Below are 15,419 nucleotides of genomic sequence, written 5' to 3' on the forward strand. Positions count from 1 at the left end.
GAAACGTAAGGATTTCTAAAGCACTCAATAGAAACGCCTTTCGTAATGTTGTTTTGTATTCCGAGATAGGGTGACTTCCATGCTTTTTAGCACTTTGGAGCCTAACATGGTCAAAAACACTTAAAAGACGCGTTTCTTGTAAGGTTGTTTCATTTTCTCCTATCAAAAGCTTTGCAGGCATTTAGGCGTTTTAGTATATAACAAAGTGAAAACACTCAAAATACACGTTTTTATTAATGTTCTTCTGTTTCTCCTGAAAGAGTGATATTAACGCGTTTTCGCGTTTTGATAACTAAGAACCTAAAAAAAACACACATAATGCACGTTTCTCGTAATGCCTTTCTTTTCTCCCCATAAAGTATTTTGTATGGATTTTGGCATTTTTCTACGTAACAAGCTGAAGAAACACTCAAAATCACTCCATTCTTTGTAATGGTACGTTTCTCCATGAAGGGTGTTTTCCATACGATTTAGTTTTTGGTACATAAGAAATTCAAAACACTTAATATGACACGTTTTTATTTATTTATTTTTTTCTCTAATAAAGATTGATTTCCATTCTTTTTAGCGTTTTGATACAAAACACACACACACAAAAAAATCTCCAAAAACTCGTTTCTGGTAACTTCGCAGGCTTTCTGAAGTTTTAGTACCCAACAATATAAAATACATAAAAAAAATACACGTTTTTTGGTAATGTTGATCTGTATCTACATATTTTGCTATTCATGCGTTTAAGCTTTTTGTACTAACAAGTACGTTCCTTTATTTGGTACTCTATATGATTCTTTCTTAGCATTTTGGCGTTTTTGGACATAATATACTCAAAAACTCGTAAAATACTTGTTTTTACAAATGTTATTGTGCTTCTCCATGAAGGGTGTTTTTATTTTTATTTATCTTTTTTTCAGTGTTTGTGTACGGAATTACCTAAAAAACACTGAACATACACGTTTTGGTAATGCTGTCTTTTTCACATAGGCTGCTTAATATGATTTTTGTGTTTTTGGTGCTTAACACGCTCGTAATCAAAAGACACGTTTGTTAAAAAGTCGTTTAATTTCCCCATAATTGGCGCTTTGGATGAATTTTGGGGTTTTAGCCCCTAACAATGTGAAATACACTGGAATTACACGTTTCACTATATATGGGGCCTTTGCATGAATTTCGGCGTTTTGGTACTTATTAATGTGAACATCACTCAAAATAAAAGTTTTTTTTTTCTTGGTATTGTTGTCCTGTTTCTCAAAATAGAGTACCATTCATATTATTTTTTTCACCATATAGACTGCTTTTCATGTGCTTTAGAGTTTTGATAACGAAAAAGCTTAAAAACACACACATTTTTCGTAATGTCTTTTCGTTTCCCCTATATAGGATACTTTGAATGCTTTTTTTGCGTTTGTCTGTGTAATAAACTCAAAAACACTCAAAATACTTCTTTTTGGTAAGGTTATTCTTTTTTGTCCATAAAGGGTGTTTTTACATGCGTTTTAGCGTTTCCGTAAGATGGAAAACACTGAAAACAGACGTTTTTTGTCTTCCTATATAGATAGGGTGCTTTCCATGCTTTTTAGCATTTGTGTGTAACCTGTAGAAAAAAATTCAAAAGATAATTTTCTTGTTTGCCGTTTAGTTTCCCCATGAAAGAGACTAACAATATGAGTGTGTACCTATCAATGTGGAAAAAAAAACGCTCAAATTATACGTTTGGGAACGTTGTTGTTTCTACGTATAAAGTGATATTAACGCGTTTTGGCGTTTGGTACCGAAAAGAAAAAAACTCAAAATCAGTCATAATACAAATTTTTCATAATGTCATTTCGTTTCCCAATATAGGGTACTACTCATGCTTTTGGGGTTTTTCTACGTAAGGAGTTCAAAAACACTCGAAAATAGTTGTTACTGGTAATGTTATTCTGTTACTCCATAAAGTGTTTTGCAAGCGCTTCAGCGTTTTGGTAAGTATGAAGTTCAAAACACTCAAAAGACGTTTTTCGCAATGTTTTTTTTTTTTTTTTGTATTCACATATAGGGTAATTTCCATTCTATTTAGCGCTTTAGTGTTAGTGTCAGAAACACTCAAAAGACACGGTTCTGGTAATGTCGTTTTGTTTTCCTTTATAGGAGACATTGCATGCATTTTGGCGTTTTGGTACCTAAAAAATGTCAAAAACACTCAAAGTACACGTTTTTCGTAATGTTGTTCTGTTTCTCCATGTAGAGTGCTATTCATGCTGTTTATCGTATACACATTATATACGTTTCTGGTGATGTTTTTTTGTTCTCCCATAAAGGGTAGTTTACATGCATTGTTTAATTTTTTTAGGTAACAAGCTCAAAAATTCATTTTTTTTCTAATATTTTTTTTTCTAGTTTTCTATATAGAGTGCTATTAATGCGATTTAGCGGTTTGCTACCTAAGAAGCTAAAAAAAAAAAAAAACACTCAATACAAATCCCTGGTAAAGTCCTTTCGTTTATTCATATAGGGTATTTTGTATATATCTTGTCGTTTTTGTACAAAACAAACTCAAAGACACTAACAATACTTGTTTTGATAATGTTACTCTGCTTTTCCCTAAATGGTGTTTGCATGTGTTTTAGCGTTTCAAAATAAAAAAAAAACACTTAAAAGAATTGTTTTTCATAATGTTTTGTTTTCCCCATATAACGTTCTTTCCAAGTTTTTTTTTCTTTTTAGTGTTTTGGTGCCAATTATGCACACTCAAAACATACTTTATTTTTAATATCGTTTCGTTTTCCCATATAACGGGGCTTAGCATGCATTTTGGCGTTTTGGTACCTAACAATGTGAAAAAACAAATTATTTTTGGTAATTTTCTGTTTCTCCATGTGGAGTGATATTAACGCGTTTTCGTGTTTTGGTAGCAGAAAACCTCAAAGACACTCATAATACACATTTCTCGTTGTCTTTTCGTTTCCCCATATAGGGTACTGTGTATAAATTTTGAAGCTTTTTTTTCTTAAGTAAGGAGTTTGAAAACACTCGAAAATACTTGTCTTTGGTAATGTTTTTTTTTTTTTTTTCTTATTTCCATAAGGTTTATTTTGAATGCTTTTTAGCGTGTTATTACGCAAAAGTAAAAAAAAAAAAAAAGACACGTAAAAATAACATTTTTCTTAATGATGTTTTGTATTGCTATATAGGGTGATTTACATGCATTTGAGCGTTTTCGTTCCCACCACGCTCACAAATATTCAAATGTCACGTTTCTGGTAATGTCGTTTCTTTTCCACACGTAAGGGGCATTCCATGAATTTTTGCGTATTGGTACTTAATCATGTGAAAACACTCAATATACAAGTTTTTTGTAATGTTCTTTCTCTCGATATAGATTGCTATTAATGTGCTGTAACATTTTGTTACCTAAAAAGCTCAAAAACGCCCATAATACTACATATAATACGATTTTCTGTCTGATTGTGTTTCTCTCTACATAAACGGTGTTTTCATGCATTTTTGCTTTTTGGTACGTAAGTAGCTAAAAAAAAACACTAAAAATACATCTTCTTCGTAAGGTTGTTGTCTCCATATAGAGTGCTATTCATGCGTTCTAGCATTCTGATACCTGAAAAGCTCAAAAACACTCATAATGCATGTCTCTTGTAATGTCCTTTCGTTTCACCATGTAGGGTACTTTGCATGCATTTTTGCGTATTTGTACGTAACAATCTCAAAAACACTCAAAATACTTGTTTGGCTAACGTTATTCTGTTTCTCCATTAAGGTTTTTTACACCTATTTTACCGTTTTGGTACGTAAGAAGCTAAAAACCACTGGTAATGTTATTTTGTTTCTAAATGAAAGGTGTTTTTAAATGCTTTTTTGGTACGTAAGAAGCTGAAAACACTCAAAAGACTTTTTTTTTATTTAGTTTTCTATACCCATATAGGATGCTTTCCATGCTTTCTTTACGTTTTGGTGCCTAATATTCACAAAAACTCTTGAAATATACGTTTCGTGGAATGTCGTTTCGTTTCCCCATATAAGGGGCTTTCCATACAATTTGATGTTTTGGTAACTAACAATGTGAAAAACACTCAAATCACAATTTTTTTTTTTTCGTTTCTGTTGGGGATTCCAAATGTGTAATAAACCACAAATCGTAACAGGTGTTTATTGCTTGAAGTGTTTCGACCTGCAAACATGGGCTAATCAATACACATCCACATATCATAGTACACCCAGTTCAATCCCTCACAATGGTACCAAGAAAATAACACTTCATGTAGAGATTCTGACATCCGTTACAATCATATCCCAAATATAAAAATAAAGCAACAATCAGTATACAAAATCCAACTAAACTTCACTTGTATATCACTCATAATACTCAATAAATTCCCATAATGTACTCACTTCAGTGGCCCACACTGACGCTCTTCGAATCCCCGTAGCACACCTGACATGTCACCACCCCAACTATCATCCAGTCCAGGGCGTCCTCACAACTCTGTCTGTAGCACGGAGGACCAACCAACACACCAACCGACATGAAGTCCAGGGCGTCCCTACATTCTCCGTCTGTAGCACAAAGGACCACCCAACACAACAACCCACAGTACATTGGTGGGCCGGCTTAGACAACCTGCCAGGCCGACCATGTTCACAGGTAGTGGGTGAAACAAAACACCACAAAGAAGCGTACCAAACTTCTCCCATTCCAACAGAACACAACTTACATTTTCTTTAACACAGATAACAAAAATATATTGTATAATAAATAATAGATGGTTAACATATCATTTTAATGATACAGTTTCTCCATATAGAGTGGTATTGACGAGTTTTTGCCGTTTCGTACCAAAAAAATAAAAAGCTCAAAAAACACAAAAATACATGTTTCTCGTAATATATTTTCGTTTTATCATAAAACGTTCTTTGCATGCATTTTGCCGTTATTCTACATAACAATCTGAAAAAAAGCCCTCGAAAATAGCTGTTTTTGGTAATGTTATATTCCGTTTCTTCAGAAAGTGTGTTTTGCATGCATTTAAGCGTTTTGGTATGTAACAAGTTCAAAAACACTACAAACAAACGTTTTTCGAAATTATTTGCAATCTCATATAATGTGGACTCCATTCTTTTTACCGTTTTAGTGCCTAACACGCTCAAAAACACCCAAAACAGACGTTTCTGGTAAAGTTGCTTCATTTCCTCTTATAGGAAGCTTTGCATACATATTGGCATTATTGTACAATGTACAATGTACATTGTACAAAAAAAAAAAAAACACTTAAAATTCGCTTTTGTTAGCTATTCTTTTTTTTCACGGGTATTAGTTTTTTGGTACTTAAGAAACCCAAATACACTCATAATACACATCTCTTGTAATATCCTTTCACTTCCCCATGTAGGGTATTTTCATGGGTTTTTAGGTCTTTGTACGTAACAAGCACAAAAACACGAAAAAAAAAACTTTTTTTTATAATATTTTTTTTTTCTTTCACAAAGGGTGTTTTCCATGCGTTTTAGCGTTTTGGTACGTAAAAGACGTTTTTGGTTATGTTTTTGTTTTCCCATATCATGTGCTTTCCATTCTTTTTAGCATTTCCGTGCTTAACCTGAACATAAACGCTGAAAAAAAACAGGCTTTTTGGAAATATCGTTTCCTTATCCCATATAGGATGCCTTTCATACATTTTTTGCTTTTTTGGTACCTAACAATGTGAAAATCACTCAAAATACATCTTTTTGGTAATGTTCTGTTTTTCCATATCCTTTTGGAAACCAAAACAAAGTTACCAAAAACGTCTCGTTTTAGTGTTTTAAAATGCATGCAAAAAAAAAAAAACATGGACAAACAGTAAAACATTACCAAAAACGTGCATTTTGAAATATTTTTTTTATCTAATTACGTATAAAACGCGAAAATGAATGCAAATTACACTATATGAGGAAAAGAAAAGACCACGAAAAACGCGTATTATGAGAGTTTGTAATTTTTTTTAGGTGCTAAAATGCTAAGACTTACGAATAGCACTTTACTACAAGAAAGAAAACATTAACAAAAACGTGTATTTTGAGTGTTTTCACTTTAATATGCATGAAAACACCAAAATGCATGCAAAGCCCTTGATATGGGTAAAAATGCATGGAAATCGCCGCATAAGGGAATTCAAAACATTACGACAAAAAGTGTCTTTTGAATGTTTTTGAACTTATTACTTATCAAAATACTAAAACTGATGCGAAACACTCTTTATGGAAAAACATAATAACATTACCAAAAACATGTATGTTTAGTGTTTTTGAGCTTTTTTACGTACAAAGACGCCAAAATGCAAAATACCCAGAATGAGGAAACGAGAAAACATTACAAGAAACATTTATTATGAGTGTTTTTTGAGGTTCTTAGGAACCGAAACGCTAAAACGTATGAATTGCACATTATATGGAGAAAAACAACATTTTACCAACAACGAGTATGTTGAGATTGTTTTACATTGTTAGATGATATAACGCAAAAATGCATGAAAAGCAACATATATGGGGAAAAATACATATCCAAAAATGTTTCCTCTGAGTGCTTATATGCTTGTTAGGCATGAAAACACTAAAAAGCATCAAAAGCACCCTATAAGGGAAAAGTAAACATTACTAAAAAATGTGTCTTATGAGTGTTTTTGAGCTATTTACGTACCAAAACACTAAAAGACATCCAAACACCATTTGTGGAGAAATACAATAACATCACACACACACAAAAAAAAAAAACATTTTCAGTGTTTCTAAGCATGCTAGGCACTAAAACATTAGTTGAAACATGTATTATAAATGTTTTTTGAGCTTTTTAGGTAACAAAACGATAAAACGTATAAATAGCACTCTATATGGAGAAACAATAAAATTACCAAACACATTTTTTATCTTGTTAGGAACCAAAACGTTAAAACGCAAGAATAAAGAAACAGAACAACATTATCATGAAAGCGTATTTTGAGTGTATGTCATATTGTTAAGTACCAAAACGCCAAAATGCATGCAAAGCATTCTATATTGGGAAAGGAAACGAAATTTCCAGAAACGTGTATTTTGAGTTTTAATAAGCGTACTAGGCATCTAAACGAAAAAAAAAAAAACATGGAAAGCACCATATAAGTGAAAACAAATTATTCTAACAAAGCAAACCTACTTGTGTACCAAAACGTTAAAAAAAAAAAAAAAAACATGCAAAAGCATGCTTCCAAAGCAAACCATGTCAGGAAACAAAACAACTTTACAATAAAGAAAAAGAACGTGTCTTTTGAGTGTTTTAAGTAACTTACCAAAACGTTAAAAAGCGTTCAAAAACACACTTTATGGAGAAACGCAGTAACTATACCAAAAACAAGTATTTTCAGTGTTTTCAGCTTGTTACATACAAAAACACCAAAATGCATTTAAATACCCTATAAGAGGAAACGAAAAACGAGAAACGTCCATTATGGGTGTTTTTGAGCTACTTAGGTATCTAAACAATGAAACACATTAATAAAAATTTTATGGAGAACATCATATGACCAAAAACGTGTATTCTGAGTATATTTCACAGTTGGTTATCAAAACCCCAAAATGCATACAGAGGACCCTGTATGGGTAAAAGGAAACGAGATTTTCAGAAACGTGTCTTTAGAGTGTTATGAGCATTATAGACACCAAAACGGTAAAAAGCATGGAAAGCACCGTATAAGTTAAAATAAATCAATATTGCCGAAAACATCTCTTTTTAGTGTTTCATAGAGAAACATAATATTATTACCAAAAACGAGTATTTCTAGTGTTTTCAGCTTGTTACGTAGAAAATGTATGGAAAGCTATTAATTTGGGGAAACGAAACGACATTCCAAGAAACATATTTTGCGTGTTTTTATGCACGTTAGGCACCAAAACGCTGGAAAGCATGGAAATCACCCTATATAAGAATAGAAAAGAACATTACCAAAAACGTGTCTTTTAAGTGTTTTCAGATTTTTACCTACCAAAACGCTTAAACGTATTAAAAAGAACCATTACAGATAAATAATTAAATTACCAAAAACAAGTATTTTGAGTGTTTTTTGAGCTAGTTACGTACAAAAACGCCAAAAATGAGTTCAAATGACCATGTATGAGGAGAGGAAAGCACATTACGAGAGATGTGTATTATGAGTACCAAAATTCCTAAAACGCATTAATATCACATTATATCGAGGAACAGAACGTCATTACCAAAAACATGTATTTTGAGTTTATTTTTTTTCAATAATTACGTACCAAAATGCTTAAATGCTTGGAAAAACCACCATATGGAAAATGTAAATTTACTAAAAGTGCCTTTTAAGTGTTTTTGAGCTAATTACGTACCAAAAAAATTAAAATACATTAACACTTTTTTATAAAGAACCAATAACATTACTTAAAACAACTATTTTGAGAGTTTTAAGCTTGTTTCATAAAAAAATAAATAAAAAAGCATGAAAAGTACCTAATATGGTGAAAGGAAAAAGACATCACAAGAAAAGAGTATTATGGGTGTTTTTAAGCTTCTTATGTACCAAATCAATAGAAGGTAACAACATGAGATTTCCAGAAACGTGTCTTTTGAGCAAGTGTTTATGAGCGATCTAGGCACTAAAATAATAAAAAGCACGGAAAGCACCGTATATGGAAAAAGGAAACAATGTTACAAAAAACGTCACTTTTAAGAGTTTTTCAGCTATTTAGTGCCAAAACTGAAAAAAAAAAAAATGTAAAAATCCTATTATGGAGAAACAGTATATTTTTACCATAAACGTGTATTTTTAGTGTTTTGAGCTTCTTACGTAACAAAATCCCAGAATACAATGCAAAGTACTCTCCTTGGGGAAGCGAAAAGACATTACGAAAAAAAAAATATTATGATAGTTTTTGAGCTTCTTATATATCAAAACGCTAAATCACATAAATATCACTGTATAAGTAGAAACAAAATTAAATAAACAAAAAACGTGTATCTTAAATATTTATACATTATTAGGTACCAAAACGCCAAAATGCATGCAAGGCCTTCAATATTGGTAAACGAATCGAGATTATTACAAATGTGTCTTTCGAGTGTTTTTGAGCGAGTTATGCACCAAAATGCTAAAAAGCATAGAAGTCACTCTGTATGCGAATACAAAACAACATTACGAATAACGTATCTTTTGAGAGTTTTGGGACATTACGAAAAACGTTTCTATTGAGCATGAAAATCAATCTATATCAGAGAGAGAGAGAGAGAGAGAGAGAGAGAGAGAGAGAGAGAGAGAGAGAGAGAGAGAGAGAGAGAGAGAGAGAGAGAGAGAGAGAGAGAGAAACTGAAAACGTGTCATATCAAGTGTTTTGAATTTCTTACGTACCAAAAGACTAAAACATATGGAAAACACCCTTCATGTAGAAACGTAGCATTACAAAGAACGGATTTTGAGTGTTTCTTTAACTTGTTACGTAGAAAAATGTCAAAATGCATACAAAATACTTTATGAAGACAAAAAGAAAGACATTACGAGAAACGTGCATTATGTTTTTTTTTTTTTTTTTTTTAGGTTCTAACGCGAAAACGCGTTAATATCACTCTTTCAGGAGAAACAGAAGAACATTAACAAAAACGTGTATTTTGAGTGTTTTCACTTTGTTATATACTAAAACGCCAAAATGCCTGCAAAGTTTTTGATAGGAGAAAATGAAACGACCTTACAAGAAATGCGTCATTTAAGTGTTTTTGAGCATGTTAGGCACCAAAGTGCTAAAAAGCATGGAAGTCACCCTATCTCGGAATACAAAACAACATTACGAAAAACGTTTCTATTGAGTGCTTTATAAATTCTTACGTTCCCAAATGCTAAAACGCATGCAAAAATATATGTTATTTAGAAAGAAAATAATATTACCAAAATCAAGAATTTTTAATGTTTTTCAGCTTGTTACGTAGAAAAATGCCCCAAAAAAACATGGAAACTACCATTAATGCGGAAAAGACATTACTTGAATCGTGTATTACGAGTGTTTTTTTTTTTTTATAGGTTCAAAAAACGCTAAAACATTTGGAGAAAAGAACAACGTTACAAAAAACGTGCATTTGCAGGTTTTTTACAGTAAGGTACAGAAATGCCAGAATACATGCAATGCACCTTCTATAGGAAAAGAAAACGAGATTTTTGGAAACGTGTCTTGAGTGTTTATGAGCGTGCTAGGCACCAAAACGCTAAAGAGTATTGGAAGAACCTTATATGGGAATAGAAAATAGCATTACCAAAAAACGTGTCTTTAGAGTGTTTTTTTTTTTTCAGCTCCTTATGTACAAAACTCTAAAACGGAAAAAAAACTAAAAACCTATAAAGGAAAACAAAATAATAATACCTAAAACGTGTCTCTTCCGTGATTTGGATCTACTTACGTACTAAAATGCTGAAACGCATGCAAAAAAAAAAAAAAAAATGAAAAACAATACCGTTACCAAAAAGGTGTATTTAAAGAGTTAGAAAAAAAAAATTGCATGCAAAGTACTCTATATGGGGGAAACTAAAAGTTATTACGAGACTAGTGTATTATGGGAGTTTTGAGCTTCTTAGGTACGAAATGCTAAAAAATTCTAGATCAAGAAACAGAACAACATTACCAAAATCGCGTTTTTTTTATTGTTTTCACATTATTAGGTACCAAAAGTGCCAAAATTCATGTACAACTTACTATATGGGAAAACGAAACGACATTACCAGAAACATGTCTTTTGGGTGTTTTTGAGCGAATTTGTAACGAAAACGCCAAAAGGCATGAAAATCACCCTATATGGGTCTTTTCAGTGTTATTGAACTTATAAAATAAATCAAAACGCTAAAACGCTTGCAAACACTCTTTATTGAAAAAGATAATAACATTACGAAAAACAAGTGTTTTAATGTTTCTTTGTGCTTGTTGCGTAGAAAAACGCAAAAATGCAGGTAATGCAACTTATATGGTAAAATGAAAGGACATTACCAGCTTCTTAGTTACAAAAAACACTAAAACGCATGAATAACACTCTATATAAAGAAACAAAATAACATTACTAAAAATCTTTATTTTCAGCGTATTTCACATGTTTAGGTACCAAAACGCCAAAATGAATGCAAAGAGAAATTATAACGCATATACCAAAACTCTTAAAGGTATGAATAACATTCTATATGTAGAAAAAGAACAATACCAAAAAATGTGTATTTCGAGTACTTTCATAATGTTAGGTACCAAAAGGCCAAAAAAAAAAAAAACATATGGAGAAACGAAATTACATTACAAGAAACGTGTCTTTTCAGTGTTTTTTTTTTCTTTTGTTAGGACACAAAACTCTAAAATTCATAGGAAGCATCCTACATTGGGAGACATAAAGAACATTGTAAGAAACGTGTATTCCTGAGATTAACAACCTCAGGAACACATAATACACGTTTCTTGCAATATCATTTTGATTTCTGAAATACGGTACGTTCCATGCATTTTAGTATTTTTGTAGGTAACAAAACACTGAAAAATTCTGCTTTTTCGGTAAATTATTTTCTTTCTCTATCAACGGTGTTTTGCAGGTGTTTTAGCATTTTAATACGTAAGAAGCTCAAAACACTAAACACTCAAAAGGTAAATTTTTGTAATGTTCATTCATATCCCAATATAGGGTGCTTTCTATGTATTTTAACGTTTTGGGGCCTGAAAAAAAAAAAAAAGCTAGTACATGAATAGCATTTTATATAGAGAAAATAATAACATTCCCAAAAACGTCTCCTTTGAGTGCTTTTTACATTATTAATTACCAAAACGCCTAAGTGCATGCAAAGCACTCTCCATGGGAAAGGGAAGCACATTACGAGAAACGTGTATTGTTAATATTTTTGGGATTTTTTTGGCGTTTTCGTACCTAACACTGAAAATACTAAAAATTCACATTTTTGTAATGTTCTTTTTCTACAAATAGAAGAATGCTATTCATGCTTTTTAGGGTTTTGGTACCTAGAAAACTCATTTGTTCTCTAAATATAGAAATAAAACAATATTAATAAAAACTTTTATTTTGAGTGACATGTAAAAACGACAAAATGAGTGCAAATTACTCTATATGGTAAAAAAATATAATAATAATAACGTGTCGTTTCATTGTTTTTCACCTTGTTAGGCACCAAAATGTTAAAAAGCATGGAAATCACCCTATATGGGAATAAAATACAAAACAACATTACCAAAAACGTGTCCTTGGAGTGTTTAGGAACCTCTAACGTACCTAAAATTCGAAAATGGCATGCAAAACTTTCGTATGGAGAAACAGAATAACATTACCAAAAAATGTGGATTTTGAGTATTTTTTACATTCTTAGGACAAAATGTAAAAATACTTTATATGTACTTTACAAAGTACTTTATATGATTAAACAAAATTATATTGTTAGAAAAGTGTATTTTATGAGTGTTTTTAGATTGTTAGGTACCGAAATGATAAAACACATGAAAAGCATTCATTATGGAGAAACACAACAACATTACAAAAAACGTGTATTTTCGGTGTTTTGTACATTGTTAGGTACCAAAATGACAAAACGCATACAAAGCACTGTATATGAGGAAACGAAATGTCAATACCAGAAACGTATCTTTTGAGTGTTTTTGAGCATGTTAGGCACCAAAACACTAATAAGCATGGCAAGCACTATATAAGGGAATATAAATCATTTTTAAGAAAAACGTGTCTTTGTGTGTTTTTAAGCTTCTTCCTGACAAACACACTCAAATGCATGCGAAAAACTTTTTATGAATAAATAGAATAACATTACAAAAATCGTGGATTTTCAGTGTTTTTGAATTTCTTTCATAGAAAAACGTCAAAATGCATGCAAAGTACCCTGTTTCGGGAAACGAAACGATATTAGAAGAAATGTGTAAACTGTAATGAGTGCTTCTGAGCTTCATCGGTCCCAAAACCCTAAAACGCTTTAAAAAGCTCTCTATAAGAGAAAGAGATAAACATTACGAAAAACGTGTGTCTGGAGTGTTTTTTTCACCTTGTTAGGTAACAAAAATCCAAAATGCATACAAAGCAAGTGATTTGAAGAAACAGAACAATGTTCCCAAAAGCGTGTATTGTGTGTTTGAACTCGTTAGGTATCAAAACACCAAAATGCATGCAAACATGGGGAATCTAAAAGACCTTATGAGAAAAGTGTATAATGAGTGTTTCTGAGCTTCTTATGTATCAAAATGCAAAAACGCGTGAATAATGCTATTTATGAAAAAAAAAGAAACATTACAATAAAACGTTTATTATGTGTGTTTTCACACTCTTAGGTACCAAAACGCTAAAATGCATGCGGAGCAGAAAACCAAACGCCAAAATGCATAAAAAGCAAGTGATTTGAAGAAACAGAACAATGTTCCCAAAAGCGTGTATTGTGTGTTTGAACAAGTTAGGTACCAAAACACCAAAATGCATGTAAACAACTGTACATGGGGAATCTAAAAGACATTATATAGGAAAAAGAGGCGACATTACCAGAAAAGTGTCGTTTTAGTGTTTTTAAGCTTTTTAGGCAACCAAACGAAAAAAAAAAAGGAATGGAAGGCGCCATGCAGTAACAAAAACAAGTTTTTTCAGTGTTTTGAACTTGTTAGGCAAAGAAACGGGAAAATGCATATATAAAAAAAAAAAACTATGGGAAACAAATATTTTCAGGAACGTGTGTTATGAATGTTATTGATCTTCCTAAGTAACAAAACGCTCAATAGCACTCTATATGTAGAAAGAGAGAGAGAAAAAAAAAAAAAACATTACCTAAAAAGGCGTGTTATTAGTGATATTCACATTGTTATGTAGAAAAAAAAAATCATGAAAAAGTATTCTATAGGCGTTACGAGAAAAGTGTATTATTAGTGTTTTTGAGCTTCAGTGGCTACAATAAGCAAAAACGCTTCAATAGCACTATATATGGAGAACCAGAACAACATTACCAAAAAGGAGTATTTTGTGCTTTTTTTACATTATTAGATATCAAACTGCCAAAATGAATGCAAAGCACCCTATATGGGGAGAAGTATCAATATTTCTAGTAACGTGTCCTTTGAGTGTTTATCAGTGTGATATACACCAAAATGCTAAAACGCTTGGAAATCACCCTGTATGGGAATACCAAATAACATTACGAGAAACATATCTTTTGAGTGTTTTAAGCTTCTTACGTACCAAAGCGCTAAAACGCATCGAGAGCACCCGATATTTGAAAAAAAAAAAATTTTACCAGAAAAAAATATATTGTGTGTTTTTGAGGTACTTACTTACCAAAATGGTAAAACGCCTGCCAAACCCCTTTTATTCAGACTCAGGGTAACATTACTAAAAACAAGTATTAAGAGTGTCTTTATAATTGTTACGTACATAAACGCCAAAATGCATTTATAGTATCCTATAGGGGAAAACGAAAAGACATTATGAAAACGTGTATAAGAAGTGTTTTTGTGCTTCTTAGGTACCAAAACGCGAAAACACGTTAAATAGCACTTTATATGGAGAAACAAAACAAAAAAAATTGAGTGTATTGAGGTATCTGATGGTACCAAAACACCAAAATGCATGCAATATCCCCTGTATGGGAAAACGAAACGACATCAGGAGAAACGTATCTTTTGATTTTTTTTTGTTCATGTTAGACAACAAAACAATATTACCAAAAACGAGTCTTTTGAGATTATTGAGCTTCATACGTACCAAAATGCTAAAACGCACGTAAAACACCCTTTATGGAGACACAGAGTAACATGTATTTTCAAAGTTTTTGAGTTTGATACGTACATGAACGCAGAAATGCATTCAAAGTACATTATATTGGGAGACGAAAAGTCATTACGAGAAACATGTATTTTGAGTGTTTTTCATCTTTTTATGTACCAAAACGCTATATAAAACGCATGAATGCATGCAAATAAAATTCCAAAATGCATGCAAAACACACTCTGTGAAGGAAGAAACTGAACTTTCCAGAACCGTGTCTTCTAAGTATAAGTATTATATGCTTCTAAACGCTAAAAAGAATGGAAAACACCCTATATCATTAAACCCAGCTGTGACCTCACTGAACGTTTCCCTTTGTGTCTCACAACACATCGGGGCAGTCACAGCCTGCCCTCTAAAGACAACTCTCTTCCTCCACACAAAAATTTTAAAATCATCATGGCGACTCCTACACCAGCCTCGGAGTCCCCATCTGGGGAGGGGACCATAAATGTCCCCAGGTCGGACTGCCCTTCTGTCAACGACCCTAAGTGTCTTGACACCCCCCTCAACTTTTTCCTCATTAACTTCTGCAACATTCGCGGTCTAAGATCTAATTTTCAATCTGTAGAACACCACCTCTATTCTTCTAAACCTCATCTTCTTTTCCTCACTGAAACTCAGGTGT

The 15,419-nt window shown here is 32.3% G+C and overlaps 1 long non-coding RNA gene across 1 annotated transcript; it reads right to left on the reverse strand.

Moving 5' to 3' along the window:
• Nucleotides 1–4,127: 4,127 nt before the first annotated feature.
• Nucleotides 4,128–4,821, reverse strand: LOC135103984 (uncharacterized). The gene is made up of 2 exons (XR_010270262.1): nucleotides 4,384–4,821; nucleotides 4,128–4,162 (listed from the first exon to the last, which is right to left on the reverse strand). It is a non-coding gene; the product is annotated as an uncharacterized LOC135103984 (long non-coding RNA).
• Nucleotides 4,822–15,419: the final 10,598 nt, after the last annotated feature.

Source organism: Scylla paramamosain, chromosome 10, assembly GCF_035594125.1.
Source record: "Scylla paramamosain isolate STU-SP2022 chromosome 10, ASM3559412v1, whole genome shotgun sequence".
Lineage (NCBI taxonomy): Eukaryota > Metazoa > Arthropoda > Malacostraca > Decapoda > Portunidae > Scylla > Scylla paramamosain.